General features: G+C 40.3%; 1 pseudogene; it reads right to left on the minus strand.

The window, feature by feature from the left end:
- Positions 1-5,295: 5,295 nt before the first annotated feature.
- On the minus strand, positions 5,296-9,252 carry LOC122756517 (annotated as a pseudogene).
- Positions 9,253-17,836: the final 8,584 nt, after the last annotated feature.

Raw genomic sequence — 17,836 nt, forward strand, 5'->3', positions numbered from 1 at the left:
GAAAATTGACGAGGTTGGCCTGTGCAAAATATTCTTATATTATCACTGCTCTGCAGATTGGTCACTATATTTACCTACTTCAATATAACGAAGCAGATGAAACTGATAGATATAAAGCCTTGCCCAGGCCAATGTAGGGTTAGATTCACCTTGATTAGCTTGAGAACCTACGTTGTGGTCTGCTGGAGGGTTGGGAATCGAATAGATCGAGTTATGGTTCTAGATCTAGCTTATGGCCCTTATTTCCTCTGCCACGAGGTTTTCGCTTGTCTTTGTGACACTGACACTGGAATATTGGTTTCATCCCTGTGTGGGAGTAAAACTACACTATCCTAACTAATCTAGTATTTATTAAGATATATAAAAAAAAACTCAATTTCTCAATTATTTATAAATTTATTTATGTATTTATTTATACTATAAATATAGTTTAAGCATATAGTTAATATTTATTATACGCCTATAAATCATTTCATTGATTTTTATACTACCAAGAATTCTTTAAGTAAGGCAGACCCTAATTAACTTTCAATACGTTAATCAGCCCAGCCGATAAGCAACGGCAAATTTAAAAACCATTGCTTGCTTTTAGGCATATTTTTTTTTGTTTTTATTTTTTTTATTTTTTGTTTGTCTTTTCGTATACAATCCAATATTATCAGCGACAAGCGCTCCTACATAGCTGAAAATCCTAAAATGCCTAAGTGTTCTGTTCCGTACAGCAAACGACGCGCAGTGTTCAGTCGTTGGAAGACTTGACGTTGCAATTACCAAGCCAGTTTAGTTTTTTTATTTTCCCTGAACTTAAGCAAGATGTTTATCTTGGTATAAATTTCTGACTTGATTTAGGTTTACTAAGTAAGATCACAAGTTGGCAGCACAGCATAAGGATAGACTAGACGCAATTAAAGCTAAATTACCATCTTACGAAAAGAACGGTCTAGGTCTAACACGTGCGCAAAACCAGTTAAGTTAAGTAGCCTCATTTGCCAATCTCGCCTGCTAAATAGTTATAACCTCATGTTTTCCGACTTGGAGAACATATTAGCGTTAGGCGTCATAGTAGGGCCTAAAAGCCCGTTCAGCGGCAACTGTGTTCTTTTGCGATAATATTTTATCGGCAAAGAAAAGAAAAACAAACGTTGGATTCATGGATTCAAGAGGCAGAGAATGCATTTGTACGCTGACCCCTGATCCGTTTATACTGCATTGCGATGCAAGCTTGTATGGTCTTGGGAATTGAGTTACCCTTTACGTGTATGTCTGAAAAGCTATCTAAGGTATAGCTAAATTATTCAGTAACAAAATTAGAGTGCTTATCACTCATCAAAGGTAACAGTAAATTTAGAGCTTACATCGAAGGACAAGAGTTAAGCGTTAAAATGAACCATGCTTCGCTTCAAAGACTAATGAGACAAAAAGACGAATCCGGACGTTTAGAAAGGACCACTTGCGTTCAAAATGATTTTTATTTCAAACATCGCCAAGGAACAGAGAGTGTAGTCGCCATTGATCTGATATCTGCTAAGAGAGAACCCATTATTGACTTAAATTCAAAGGAGTTTAATTCAACGTTGTACTCGGAATTGAAAAAGCAAGTCATAGAAAATCACTTACTCTCAAGGGTAATCGTGGGTCATTTTGTGTACAAAAGGACCGATTACAGAAAGTGCACTTAAAACATTTTTCGCGTAGTAAATTATGTGTTATATAAAAGTGTAATGCAATGCTAGAAGTGCACGATCCCGAATCCTCTCATATACACTAGGTTCCACGTAATCTAGTGAATGACCCTAGTTGTCTGCTACAAAGAGCTGCTTCAGAGTCTTATGGAAACCGCCATGGATTGGGAGAATATAGGTCATTAAGCACTACTTATTAGCAGAAATCCAGGATACATAACTAAATATATTATTATTATTGAGTTTTATTCGTTAATCTTCTTATGCACATGCGAAAAGCTCAACGTTTTTATTTACCTGACATGGTAAAAGAAATGGTCTGTACAAAAAAAAAAGGAGAAATATACTTTCGCAAATGACCAAAAAAGTTCTTGTTAATAAACACCATAAAAAATAGATAATTTTTTTAATAAAGTTCGAGCCGTGAAAAAAGTATAAAAGTGTGTATGATATTAACTGTTCGCCTTAATTTTATAATAGGGGAGTTTTATCCATTTTATTTGTAAGTTTTATAATTTTGGTACAGCAGCACAGCAAGTTCCGATTTATTAAACCAGCTAAACTTTACTGAGGTGGTTTTCTCCTTTTTCCAATCCTCCTCATATTCTATTCGGTCTATACCCAACACTGGCGTTCACTATATTGTCATCCTTCTCTAACACACTATTTATGACAACTAGATCGGACCTCACTCAGCTGCAGAGGCCGTCTGCGACTCTGCTGCAGTGCTTCTCAGAATTTCACCACAATGCTACAATTTCAATCATGGTAACGGTTCCCAAAATTCCTGGGGACGCGCTCCGACAAATACATAATAAATTATACTAATATTTTTACTTTAATTTATTTTTCGCGTACTTTGTTCAAAAACAGTTTTCCGAGGAGAATGAGAATATAGGTGAACAACGCGAGGCAAGGTCAGCAGCAAGGAAGCTAAAGCCGTGAGACGTTCGGGAGAAAGCAAGTCTTGGAATTGAGACAGAGGTAGGTGATTTCTTGCCCTAATGTCAAGTTTATTTTTCCATTTGTTGTTATTTATTTCATCTTCTCTTTAGAGCCTAACAAAAAGTTGTCTAAACTTAATCTCGTATATAAGGTAACAAATGAGTTTTAAATTGACAATTGACATGAAAGTCTTTGGGATGTTTTTTTTTCTTATGTACGACGAAGTCCCAGACATAGTGCGCAGGATTTACGATTGCCCTCACTGGACAATATGTAGGTTGCTTTTAGACTCGTTGCCCCATTTTATATGAGATCCTTGTAGTCAAGACTTAGGGGAGAAATGGCATTGATTAGCCAGTGGAGACCAACTTTAGATCTAAAGTCTGACTATCCCCAAATTATTCTTGCAGTGCGCGACCGTGAAAATACGAGTTTGGTAGACTTCTGTTCGGCATAAAAAACGCAGACAGTATTTTTTGAACGGCTAATTACCATGTTCCAATCGGCAAATTTTGCTACTTTGACAATTCCTCACCAAGAACGTCGATTGGCCTCCAAACCGCAAAAATTAAAGGGTAAGTGTTAGTGGGGAAATCGCATTTTTTAAGAAAAGCGTAAGCTTTCTGGGGTTCATAGTCACCGAAAATGGTACGACGACAGACTCACAGAAGGTCAAGACCATTGTTGGGATGATGTGGGTTTCTGTCCTGGAATTTTCCAAATATGCTGAAATGGAAACACTCAAAAAAAAGCGAACACTAGACTTTTCGTAATTGCGCAGCCGCGACCGGGCGTACGTTTATTCGGCGAAAATCCGTTTTACACTAAAGCTTATTTTAGTTAGCTAGGCTCTCCCGACCGCAGCGGAGACTCCAATTTGAGCTGCCACGGGGAGAGTAGAGTTGGAGACTCTGTGGTGAAGAGCGAGAGAGAGTGAGAGGGAGCTTAGAGCGGGTGACAGTCCAAACCCCGTAACTTGGACATTCCGCCACCCCTGCAATCACTGGGGTTGCAACATAGCCATCCTACGGCATGCTGCAGGCACCGGACACGATCCACCCAAAAACAGTTTCCTGGGCGACCGGCATTTCCTCGTCGAAGGTCAGGAATCACGATTGGATGACCTTTGAATAAATGTCTGCTCCCAGGACCATGGAGACGGTAGCAGGCCGATAGAACTGGTCATCAGCCAGATCGATGTCCTGGAACTTGGACACCACTGTGTCGCTCAATGGCCGGACAAGCGTGCGAATCCGCACACTGAGCTCGATCTTAAGCACGACCTCTAGCTTCGTTTTCGCGTCGACCCTGGAGCGAATTGTCGTAGTACAGACCTTCTCGTCGCCAACATTGGTCATCGGTAACGTAAAGGCTGACGCCAACGAAGAGCCGATGCAGCTCATGGGGGTGCACGGATCGATGAGTGCTGCGGTCTCGAAGGTCTTTGTCCCGGTCTCGAACTTGACGAGCGCTGTCGGAAGGATGTTCACGCTGTAGCGTTGCAGCATCGACGGGAGCGATGGGTCTGGCGTGGTCGATTCCGGGCGTTGCGGTGGTGAACTCCTACGCTGAGTTGGCGGATTTTTCCGGCGGGAACGCTGGAACGAGGCCGAAGCTGCTTGCCGGATTGGCACCGGTTGGAGACGAGATCGCGCTCGCGACCGCGACGAGCTAACCTGCTCGTGCATTTGGAGCAGCGTGTGGTGGGATCGGTCGCACTTCCTGCAACGATCACCGCTTCGGCAGTCTCCTGTGAAATGCTCGTGAGCGAGGCAATTGGCGCAGTATTTGTTAATGAGGACTGCTCGCAGACGCTTTTCAGTGCTGAGCTTTAGGAACCTGGCGCACTTCCGAAGGGGATGGATACCGCGGCAGACTCGGCAACGGTAGGATTGAATACCTCGGGTACGTCTGCTCTCCAAGGCACGAGCTCTGCGTGCGTTTTGTTGACAAGGGGGGCCATGCTGTGGGTAGTTGAATGGAGGATTAGTGCTAGTGAACTACAACTAAGGATGAGAGGCGCGCCTATTTATTGTGCAGATTCGGAAGACTCCGTCGGCAAAAGCACCACTTTTGCCACTGGTCGTTTAACAACTCCACGTGCAGTACGGATATTTACTACACGGACGTTGCCGTCGGCACCTGGAAAGACAGACTCAATTCTGCCGAGCCGGCACTCATTAGAGGGTAAGTTGTCGTCCTTGATGACGACCATGTCATCGATCCGTCCTTGTCGTCCTTGATGACGACCATGTCATCGATCCGTCCTTGTCGTCCATGATGACGACCATGTCATCGATCCGTCCTTGTCGTCCTTGATGACGACCATGTCATCGATCCGTCCTTGTCGTCCTTGATGACGACCATGTCATCGATCCGTCCTTGTCGTCCTTGATGACGACCATGTCATCGATGCGAAGATTTTTGGACGGGGCCTGCCATTTAGTGTGCTTGTGGAGTTCTTTGACGTACTCTTCTTTCCATCGCACACGGAACTGCTGATGGAGAGCTTTCAAATGGTGGCAGCCACCGATTTAGAATGGATTTCGTTTCTCCCTTTACTTCGGGTTCCACCGTGGACATAAGGAGTCCCCCGACATGGAAATGACCTGGCGTCAGAGCCAGCAAATCTGTCGGATCTTCAGACATAGGAGAGAGCGGCCTGGAGTTAAGGCAAGCTTCTATTTTTGCCAAGAGCGTGGAGAGCTCTTCGAACGTGTATTTTCGTGTGGCAGTGCATTTGTAAAATAGCGTCTTAAAACTTTTTACGCCTGCTTCCCAAAGGCCTCCCATATGGGGTGCCCCCGGATGAATAAATTGCCATTGCATCTCTTGATGACTATAGGCATTCGTCACCGACTCTTTTACGGCTTGAAGGAAATCGTGGGAAAGCAGGGTGGCAGCGCCGACATAGGTTTTGCCATTGTCTGACTGGACTTGACGTGGACACCCTCTTCTTGATACAAAACGAGCGAAAGCGGCAAGAAACTTTTCGATCGTTAAGTCAGATGTAGGCTCTAAATAGATGGCCTTGGTGGAGAAACAAACAAAAACTAATTCATTATATCAAACGGACCGACGTAATCCATGCCAGTATACGTGAATTGTCGGGAGAACGATGCTCTTTCTTTGGGCAGGACACCCATCAGTTGGCTTTGCAACCGCTTTTTGTGGATCACACATACTTTGCACGAATTTACTACTGCTTTCATCAGGTTCTTAATTTTTGGAATCCAGTATTTCGACCGGATGAGGCGCACCATTAACTGGTTACCACCATGGAGAGTTATGCGATGAGTGAAATTCGCAAGGAGGCGAGAAAGCAGGCAGGCATGCCGTTCATTGTATTGAAGGCTTTCGGAAGCCGCCACACGGCCGCACGCCCTGATCAGTCCTTGCGGATCTAGAAACGGGTTCATGCTTAGGATGGCACTGGACGCTTTTTACTTAGGCAGTGATATTCCACAGGGAATTCTCTGCGCTGAGTGTTCGAAATTAGGAACCGCTCGGCGGCGGCGATTTCAGTGGCCAGCAGATGCACATCAGATGGAGATGTCTGCTTCCTGCACCGCCGTCCAACAGTAAAGTTCGGAGTTAATCGTAGGCATCTGCGGAATGATGGCTGCAGCCCTTTCGGAAAGCAATAACGCTCCGCACAGCTACAGTCTTGGGAGCGAAACCGTTTTGACTGGTGCTACCCGGGTTTTCGCGGTTAGGAGTTGCACCATAATGGTGCTGCGGACATATATTGCCGCCCCATAAGCCTTTTGCGATGCATCGCAAAAGACATGATGCTCGACCTTGAAATCTAGATGAAACGATTGCCAGCGTGGAATGCGTATCTGCTCTAAAACCGAATAACTTCGGAGAAAATTAAGCCATCGCTGAAAAAGCTCATTTGGAATGTTTTCGTCCCACCCAAGCTCCTGCAGCCAAATCTCCTGCATGAAAATTTTAGCTCGAACGATAAACGGCGCTAACCAGCCTGCAGGGTCGAACAATTTGGCAATTTGGGACAGGACTTTTGTAAAGGACGTTTCAATAGCCAACTCTGGCGGGACGAAGAAGAATTCGTCGGATGTTGCCTTCCAGCGAATACCGAGGGTTTTGGCAGTGCTTTCTGCATCGATCTCGAGAAAATCAGTATTTAATAGATGTTTGCTCTGAATGGCCGCTAAAACTTCCTTTTGGTTGGAGGTCCATTTCCTCAATGAAAAATCCGGCGGAATTCAGAGCGTCTCGGAGCTCTTGCACCATGAGCTGAGCTTCTTCCGTGGAGTCCGCACGGCTAGAACATCATCCACATACATGAAATTTCGAATGATATTGCTAACTTTTGGATGGCTAAGTTCTACGTCAGGTTACTGTTTTCAATTCGAAATCTCTGATTTACCCTCTATTGTTACGGAAAAGTATTCGCTGGAATGGAGTGTGTTTCGGATCTACCCAGATCTGCCGATACATTTTTTCGATATCGGCGCTGAACACGTATCGGAAATAGCGCCACTTCAGAATTTGAATGGTCAAGTCGGTTTGTAAGACAGGGCCAACATAAAGGATATCATTTAAACTGGAACCATTCGATGAAGGGCTGGAGGCATTGAATACTACACGGAGTTTAGTAGTTACGCTATCCGGTTTTAAAACGACGTGATGTGGCATATAATAGGCGTTGCAATCATGGGTAGGAAGAACTTGTCGCATGTGCTTTAAGTCGAGATATTCCTGGATCACCGAATCGTATCTCGCTTTTAAGGCCTCATCTCTTTTAGACGCTGCTCATTTCTTAAAAACTGAGCCAACGCGAACAGCCGGAACCGATATGTTCTGGGTCGCGAAAAGGCAGAGTAACGACATATTTGCCGCACTCGTTTCTCGTGGTCGTTTGAAGGAAATTCTCCTCGCACATGGAATCGGATTCATTTACCAACTTTATTGGTATATTATCCACCTCCCAAAATTTTGTGAGCAGTTTGTCCAGTGAATTGTCGTACTCGTGGGAGATCTGCGTCGAAAAGGAGGAAATCCTGCTTTATGCTGAGGCTGACACTGCCCAGTTAGTACCCAGCCGAAAATGGTCTCTTGCCCCAAGAGCGAGCCACAGATGTTGGTTTTTGCTCCACTCAGAAGCACCGAAGGCAGAATGTCGACTCCGATAAGGAGCCGATGTATAATTAGATTGAACAGTCGCTCGGTTATGAATGTTTCCTCTGATCCGGAGTCGATCAGGGCGCGTGCCTTAAAGTTAGTGCCCAAATAGGAAATATTGATCACGGCAGTGCCAAGAAGGATAGCTCTTGAGCCCGTGGCGAAATAATTTTGAACACCGGCTTGCTCACTAGGAACGAAATTGGCTTGATTAGCAGAAATAGGCCTTGCAGGATTTGAAGGACTTGAAGGACGGTTTTCCTTGTTGCACAAGTCGCAACTTTTGGATTTTGGAGCCACTTTCGTCTCATAGGAATTTAGTTTTCTAGAGGGCCCACCTGAGTTCATCGCTTTGGAGTGCGACTGACTAGGTACGGGCGGTCTCACATCATCTATGGCCTCTAGGGTTCGATGACGTTCTGTAAGGAAGGTGTTCAGCTCTGCCCATGTCGGGATGTCGGCTTTCTTATGGAGCAACTGCTTCCATAAGGAGAGAGTTATCTTCGGGAGCTTGGATGAACACAGATATTCCTGCAGGCAGTCCCAGTTCTCAGTGTTGATGCCTGACATTTCTAAGGCACTCAAGCAACCTTGAACAGTACTTTGCAGTACCTTCAAGGCCGCCCAGATTCCTGTGGTATCGACTGCACATTAAACAGTATTTTCAATTGACTTTTTACGAACAATCGTTTATTTTCGAAACGCTCTATTAGGTTTTCCCACGCAGAGCCGAAGCGTTGGTGAGAGGAGAAATCGAATCGATGGCATGCGCGTCGCCACTTGTTTTGGCATTTAAATGGAATAACTTTTCAACCGGAGTCAGACGTGGATTATTGATATATATGGCTGTGAAAAGATCCCGGAAAGTCGGCCAGCGAAGATAGTCGCCTGCGAAAACTTCTGTAACGCATGGAGGCAACCGACAGCCAGAGGAAATGTAGGCCTGGGGCGCAGCGTTCACGGCTGGGATGGACTGAGACGTGCCCTGCTCGATTTTATCAACGAGCTGGGCATCACACCTTTCATAGACTGAATAGCAATAACTGTATTTAGCCCTGAGAATAGGCATTTTGCCTGCTGCCGCTTCGACTGCTGACACAAGGAACTCTGAGCAGAGGTCGAATTCCTTTTCAACATCGTGACGGTTGGAGCTGCGGATTCCGGTAAGTTGATCTGAGCCTCAAATTCGCTTAAGCGGTCAGAAACCGAAATGAATTTGGCTAGCTAGATCGGAAGCAGCCATATTTTTAGCTGTGCGCTGTACTGTGGCTTTGGATGGAGTAGCACAGTCGTCGGAAATCTGCGTAGGCGTTTTCACCGAAATGCTTGGAATTCTTGGACTCTTCGGCCCTTGTGGTGAAAAAATAGACCAGGGTTTATCAGCGGACAATTTCTTCTTATCGTCCCGATGGGCATAATCAAAGAATTGCGAAATGGAAGGGAAGGGGTTTTGGAGCTCGGTCACACTTTTGCACATGTGGACAGATTCGTTAGACTGCACTTAATAAGTTTAAGGTTGCTGCCGTGCACGGTAGAAAGCAGCGGAAAAAGACCGTATAGGATGTAACGGGTGAGAAAGTGGTGTAAAATGTACTAAGTGGTTTGGACTAATTGGACAGCTGACTCGGAGTGAACAGCGAATTGTATAAATGACCTGTGATTTATGGTAATTAGGTCCACCTGATTTACGGTTGGAACACTTGGAGTGCGGAGCACGGTGAAAAAAAATGTTTATTAGAAAGTAGAAAATTTTATTTTTTTGTTTACAACTGGAAACGGAGAAAATGGAATGGTAGAATTGGAGTCTTTTCTCCGCGTTGTAAGTACTTCTAAAACAAACACAAATTAATATCCAAGCAATACAGGAAAAAATATTTGTCGGGTGAACGACTTATATTTGGCGGTCGTATTATTTATTTATGGATGAAAAAAAAAAATTATTGCCTTGTAGTTTTTTTTTTTTAATTTTTTTGAAAATTTAAAAAATAATTTAAAAAAAGAGAAAAAACCGCTTTTAATTTATTGCTCGGAAATTAATTTGGAAATTTACGGAAAAAAATGGAAAACAAAACGCCTTTTCCGCGTCGGCACTTGGAATAAATTTTATTTGTGGTTTGGATTTGCCGACGGGAAACAATTTAAACTTTGGTATATGTTTAAAAGGAATGCAGATAATATGCGCAATGTATGTCGGTAATATATGTGGATGTAATGTATATGTGATATATGTGGGTATAATATATGTATGTAATGTATATATGATATATGTAGATGTAATATAATATATGCAATGTATATGGATGTAGTATATGTTGATGTAATATATGTTGATGAAATATATGTTGATGTAATATATGTTGATGTAATATATGTTGAACTGTCGGGTAAATGTTTAATTAATATTTTATTTGGAATGGCCAGAGGGTATGTGTTGTTTGTTTCGTTATTGTATTCTTCGATAGCAAAGCAAATTGTATTAAGTGGACTGCGGAGTTAAAGCAAAAATGTGCTGCGAAATGAATTTGGCTTGCGTTGGACACAGTGAAACGAGAACAGAATTTTTGCCACTTTTGGCAGAGCTTTGGACTTAGAAATTTTCACTGAACTAGGCACAAATTATTTTCACTTTTTCACATTTGGAATTTTGCACTTTTCGGACTGGATGAATATTTAAATATATTCGGAAATTTGGACTTAGAAATTTTCACGAATGAGGGTGAAAGGAGAACGGTGGGTAATATGGCGGCGCCCGTAGGAATGAATACGTACTTTTCTTTAATTGCCATTTGTCGGAGAAATCAGTTAGATTTGACAATAAATCTTACAGCAAATTGAACGAAATTGGATTTTCGAACCTTTTGCTGCAGACCGGCAATTAAAAGGAATGGAAATTTCGTACTTATCTTGTAATTTGTTCGCTGGTGGACAAACTTGAAAATCCAGGTGATCTGGCTCGAATGGTTCAAAAATGTTGGGTGTGATGGGGGTTGCTGTCCTGGAATTTTCCAAATCGGCTGAAATAGAAAATACTCGAAAGGGCAAACACTTGACTTTTCTTAATTGCGCGGGCGCGACCGGGCGTATGTTTATTCGTTAGTAATAGTTTTTACACTGAAGCTTATTCTAATTAGCTAGGCTTTTTCAAGCGCAGCGGAGACTCCTTGTAGACTCTGTGGTGAAGAGCGAGAGAGCGTAAGAGGGAGCGGAGAGCGGGTGACAGTCCAAACCCCGTAACTTGGACAGTTAGTGTAAGAGGTGTTTTTGTATGTGTCGTTGTTTTAGACGTCAGGCATTTTTGACATTTATAAATGTACTCTGTACTTTGATATGACGTGTCATATTTTTCCAATAAAAATATCTCTTAATTTTTGCTAGCGTTTTTGTTATGCCTGTATGACCTCCTTGAATTGGATCGTCATGGTATGTAAACAGCATCGCTTCTTGATCTTTTTGATCATATATTTGGGTTACCGGCTTGAGTAGCGCTACTTTCAATAGTTTTAATAATATTATTTTAAAAGAGTCTATTGAAATTGTTTCAAAGATATTTTTGCTTGGTGCCACTTTGAGTTGGCTGATCTCGTATATACCGGCTTGGGTTTCAAGCCTTTGGCAGAAGTGACCTAAGTCTAGAATTCCATTGGTGTACAGATCGCTTACATCAATTCTTGCTATAACTTTATTTCCATGTTTAAACAAACACTTTGATTCAGTTATTGGCAGAGTCACTACTTTCCGTATTTCGTCATTATTAATGACTTCATATACGTTGGGCTTAGAAGCCTTAACAAGAGTTTCTTCTTGTTGATTTATATTTGTTTCTGCGCAGAAATTTTTCTATTTACTTTGTTGTCTTGTAGTGACTTTTAGTACGTTTGCTGACATGTTTTTCAGCTCATTTATAGTAATATGTTATAGTGCATCTGCCACAAAATTGTCCTTTCCCTTTAGATACTCTACAGTGAAATCATATTCTTCTTATTCTAACCTCATGCGTGTCAATTTTGAACTTGGATTAACCATCGATAAAGGTATAGTCTATGATCTGTTTTTACTAGGAAATGTTTGCCATAGATATATGGTCGAAAATGTACTATTGCCCAGTGTATCGCTACTAACTCTTGTTCTGTTGTGCTCTTATTACTTTCACCTTTTGTGAATGATCTAGATGCGTATGCAACTGAAAGTTGGAGTCCACTATGGTTTTGAGTTAAAACTGCTCCGCATGCTTGCTTACTTGCATCCGTTATTATGCAAAATTCTTAGCAAAAGTCCGGATATTGTAGCAAGGTTGGATTCATTAACGCTTGCTTTAAATAATCGAATGCGTTCTGGCATTCTTCTGTCCATTCAAAAGTAACATTCTTTTTACATAATCTCGTTATGTGCCGTGAATAGTCGGCGAAGTTTTTTCTAAAACGTCGATAGTAATTACAGAATGCAACAAATCTTCTAGCGCTATCTGCATCCGTGGGAATTGGATACTTTTCGATAACGTCATTTTGTCATCAGGCAAGATTCCTTTGTCATTGCACTTATGGCCTAAAAAGGTTACTTCGTGCATGAAGAACGAACATTTTTCTGGGTGTAATTTCAGTTTATGCTTCCTACATATGTTAAAAACGTTTGTTAAGTTTTTAACCATATGTTTTTTGAAGCAACCAATTACAACTAGATCGTCCATGTATAGGAAAGCTTGCGAAGGTTCTACACCAGAGAATGCTATAGTCATCATTCTTTGGAATGAATTGGGCTCTATTTTTAAGCCGTATGGCAGTCGCGTGATGCGATATGAGCCATTGCTCGTTGAAAATGCGTTATATATCTAGAATCTTCATCAAGTTCTATTTGATGAAAGCCAGACATTAAGTCCAGACATGAAATATTTGGCTCTTCCTAATTGATCGAGTATATAGTCTATCCTAGGGATCGGGAATTTATCGGACAGTAGTTTTTTATTTATTTGACGATAGTCAATTACTAATCGCCATCTTTTTTTATTAGAGTCCGGTAGAGCTTTTTTCGGAACAAGTAGCAGCGGGCTATTGTATTCGGATACAGATTGTTCTACTATTTTGTCTACAATTAGTTTTTGTACTTGGGACTTTATTTCTTCTATGTGACTGTGAGGGTTTCTGTAGTTTTTTATATAAACCGGTTCATTGTCTTTCAACTTCAATTTTTGTTTATAAAAATTATTTGTTGTAATTGATTCGGTTTCAAGTCCGAATATATCACTTTATTGTATGCATAATTTTTCAAGTGTGCTTTTGAAAAGTGGCGGAAAATTTTGTTTTAGCTTTTGCAATACATTTTCCGTTCTTTCTATGTTATCGGACTTAAGGATGTTGTAATTTTCTAGTGATTCGTATTCTTTTCTGTCTAGGTTCACCATTTGGTTATTTGATGTTGTATTTACCAATCGGACAATAGCCATGTTAGCTTTTGCTACCATATTTGCTATAAAAATACCAGGTTGAATTTCTTGGTTGTGTATAAATATATTAATATCGGACGGACTTAGTGAAATTCTGCGGACTACTTCGGATCTTGCTGGTAGGAGATAGGAAAAATACCAGGTTGAATTTCTTGGTTGTGTATAAATATATTAATATCGGACGGACTTAGTGAAATTCTGCGGACTACTTCGGATCTTGCTGGTTATTTCCAGCATTGTATGTAATTGGTACATAAATCGGATATTTTAAGTATTGGGGTCTAATTATAAACCAGTCATCCTTTGGTTTGAAATCAAGCTGGCAATTGTATTTCTTAATAAAGTCAATGCCTAATATACCATCACATGGTATTGGAAAGTTAAAATTAACAACATGAAAATTGTGGGGTAATATGAATCTCCCTGTTTGAATTTCTATATTGATCATTCCGATGGAGTGTTCGACTCCTTGGCCTATGCCTTGAATATTTATCTGTTGATTATTATCAACGTTCGTGGATTTTATAACATTTTCTTTTAAAAGTGAAATGTCTGCTCCAGTGTCTATTAGGAATGTAAATTTTTTGTTTCTTTTGGCATTTTAGAAATTTGCATATATACTTAGATTAAGATTAATCGAACAAACTAGTTTTGTGTATATAATAGTGCTTTTTGGTTTTCCGAAGAACCTTGTGTAACTCGGACATAGTTGTTATTGTTATTTCTGTTGTTATAATTTCTACCTCGATTGGAATTGTTATTACCGCGGTTACCGCCTCCTCGGTTACCTCGATTGGAACATGGTAATTAGCCGTTCAAAAAATACTGTCTGCGTTTTTTATGCCGAACAGAAGTCTACCAAACTCGTATTTTCACGGTCGCGCACTGCAAGAATAATTTGGGGATAGTCAGACTTTAGATCTAAAGTTGGTCTCCACTGGCTAATCAATGCCATTTCTCCCCTAAGTCTTGACTACAAGGATCTCATATAAAATGGGGCAACGAGTCTAAAAGCAACCTACATATTGTCCAGTGAGGGCAATCGTAAATCCTGCGCACTATGTCTGGGACTTCGTCGTACATAAGAAAAAAAAACATCCCAAAGACTTTCATGTCAATTGTCAATTTAAAACTCATTTGTTACCTTATATACGAGATTAAGTTTAGACAACTTTTTGTTAGGCTCTAAAGAGAAGATGAAATAAATAACAACAAATGGAAAAATAAACTTGACATTAGGGCAAGAAATCACCTACCTCTGTCTCAATTCCAAGACTTGCTTTCTCCCGAACGTCTCACGGCTTTAGCTTCCTTGCTGCTGACCTTGCCTCGCGTTGTTCACCTATATTCTCATTCTCCTCGGAAAACTGTTTTTGAACAAAGTACGCGAAAAATAAATTAAAGTAAAAATATTAGTATAATTTATTATGTATTTGTCGGAGCGCGTCCCCAGGAATTTTGGGAACCGTTACCATGATTGAAATTGTAGCATTGTGGTGAAATTCTGAGAAGCACTGCAGCAGAGTCGCAGACGGCCTCTGCAGCTGAGTGAGGTCCGATCTAGTTGTCATAAATAGTGTGTTAGAGAAGGATGACAATATAGTGAACGCCAGTGTTGGGTATAGACCGAATAGAATATGAGGAGGATTGGAAAAAGGAGAAAATCACCTCAGTAAAGTTTAGCTGGTTTAATAAATCGGAACTTGCTGTGCTGCTGTACCAAAATTATAAAACTTACAAATAAAATGGATAAAACTCCCCTATTATAAAATTAAGGCGAACAGTTAATATCATACACACTTTTATACTTTTTTCACGGCTCGAACTTTATTAAAAAAATTATCTATTTTTTATGGTGTTTATTAACAAGAACTTTTTTGGTCATTTGCGAAAGTATATTTCTCCTTTTTTTTTTGTACAGACCATTTCTTTTACCATGTCAGGTAAATAAAAACGTTGAGCTTTTCGCATGTGCATAAGAAGATTAACGAATAAAACTCAATAATAATAATATATTTAGTTATGTATCCTGGATTTCTGCTAATAAGTAGTGCTTAATGACCTATATTCTCCCAATCCATGGCGGTTTCCATAAGACTCTGAAGCAGCTCTTTGTAGCAGACAACTAGGGTCATTCACTAGATTACGTGGAACCTAGTGTATATGAGAGGATTCGGGATCGTGCACTTCTAGCATTGCATTACACTTTTATATAACACATAATTTACTACGCGAAAAATGTTTTAAGTGCACTTTCTGTAATCGGTCCTTTTGTACACAAAATGACCCACGATTACCCTTGAGAGTAAGTGATTTTCTATGACTTGCTTTTTCAATTCCGAGTACAACGTTGAATTAAACTCCTTTGAATTTAAGTCAATAATGGGTTCTCTCTTAGCAGATATCAGATCAATGGCGACTACACTCTCTGTTCCTTGGCGATGTTTGAAATAAAAATCATTTTGAACGCAAGTGGTCCTTTCTAAACGTCCGGATTCGTCTTTTTGTCTCATTAGTCTTTGAAGCGAAGCATGGTTCATTTTAACGCTTAACTCTTGTCCTTCGATGTAAGCTCTAAATTTACTGTTACCTTTGATGAGTGATAAGCACTCTAATTTTGTTACTAAATAATTTAGCTATACCTTAGATAGCTTTTCAGACATACACGTAAAGGGTAACTCAATTCCCAAGACCATACAAGCTTGCATCGCAATGCAGTATAAACGGATCAGGGATCAGCGTACAAATGCATTCTCTGCCTCTTGAATCCATGAATCCAACGTTTGTTTTTCTTTTCTTTGCCGATAAAATATTATCGCAAAAGAACACAGTTGCCGCTGAACGGGCTTTTAGGCCCTACTATGACGCCTAACGCTAATATGTTCTCCAAGTCGGAAAACATGAGGTTATAACGGGTGTTTTTTTTAGAGGTATAGAACTTTAAGTTGGCATTACTGTTCAAGATGGCGACCGATTTAACAGCTGTCAAGTGATTTATTCTCAGTTTGGTTTGGCAATTCGTCATGCGTGCTTACAAAATCCAACTCGTGCAAGAATTGAAACCAAACGATCATCAAGCAAGGCGTAGATTCGTCGAATGGGCCCAAAACGAGATTGCTGTTGTTCCCGATTTTTCATAAGCCTCCAAGATCTTGTGATTTAACACCGCTAGACTACTTTTTGTGGGGCTATGTACAGTCATTGGTCTATGCGGATAAGCCACAAACGCTAAACCATTTGGAAGACAACATTCGCCGTGTTATTGCCGATATACGGCCAAATGTTGGAAAAAGTCATTGCAAATTGGACGTCCAGATTGGACTACATCCGAGCCAGCCGTGGCGGTCATATGCCAGAAATCATATTTAAAATGTAATGCCACAAGATTATCTTTCATGTCAATAAAATTCATGTCAATCGAATAATCCATCGTTGTTTTATTGCAATTTAAAGTTCTATACCTCTAAAAAAAACACCCTATATTTGGCGGTCGTCAATTTATTTTTTTAAATCTTGGTTTACAAAGAAAATTTTTTTTTGGATGAAAAAATTATTGTGGCTCTTATAGTTTTTATGAAAATTTTAATATAATTAAATAAATATTTAAAAATTTATTTTTTAAAAATGAAAACCCGTTTTTAATTTATTGCTCGGAAATTGATTTGGAAATTTATGGAAAAAATGGATGGAAAACAAAACGCCTTTTCCGCGTCGGCACTTGGAAAAGATTTGATTTGATGCTTTGGACTTGCCGACGGGAAACAATTTACACAGGAATGCAGATAATATGCGCAATGTATGTCGGTAATATATAATATGTAGATAATATATGGGGGTGTAATATATGTAATGTATATGTGATATATGTGGTTGTAATATATGTTGATGTAATATATGGAATATATGTTGATGTAATATATGGAACTGGCGTGTAAATGTTTAATTAATAATTTATTTGGAATGGACAGGAAGGTATGTGTTGTTTATTGTAGTGGACTGCGGAATTTAAGCAAAAAAATGTGTTGCGAAAAGAATTTGGCTTGCGTGGGACACAGTAAAACGAGAACAGAATTTTTGCCACTTTTGGCAGAGCTTTGGACTTAGAAATTTTCACTGAGCTTGGTACAAATTATTTTCACTTTTTCACATTTGGAATTTTGCACTTTTTTGAACTTTAATTCTTTTTGCAATTTGAAATTTCGGGATGAATATTTAAATATATTTGGAGATTTGGACTTTGACTATCACAAATGTGATCGAAAGAGAACGGTGGGTAATATGGCGGCGCCCGTTGGAATGAATAACTACTTTTCTTAAATTGCCTCTTGTGGGAGAAATCCGTTAGATTTGAAAATAGATCTAACAGCAAATTTAACGAAATTGGATTTTCGAACCTTTCGTAGAAGACCTGCAATTAAAAGGAATGGAAATTTCGTACTTATCTTGTAATTGGTTCGCTGGTGGATAAAATTGAAAATCCAGGTGATCCGGCTCGAATGGATCGCATTAATATTTAAGCCCATCACGAACATACTCAAAGGAAAAAACGGTAGTGTCAGCAGACATAGGTCGAAAAATACCTTAGTGCAACTTTCCGCCACAAATGAACGGGAACTAATATGGT

The sequence above is a fragment of the Drosophila santomea genome, chromosome 2L (genome assembly GCF_016746245.2).
Source record: "Drosophila santomea strain STO CAGO 1482 chromosome 2L, Prin_Dsan_1.1, whole genome shotgun sequence".
Lineage (NCBI taxonomy): Eukaryota > Metazoa > Arthropoda > Insecta > Diptera > Drosophilidae > Drosophila > Drosophila santomea.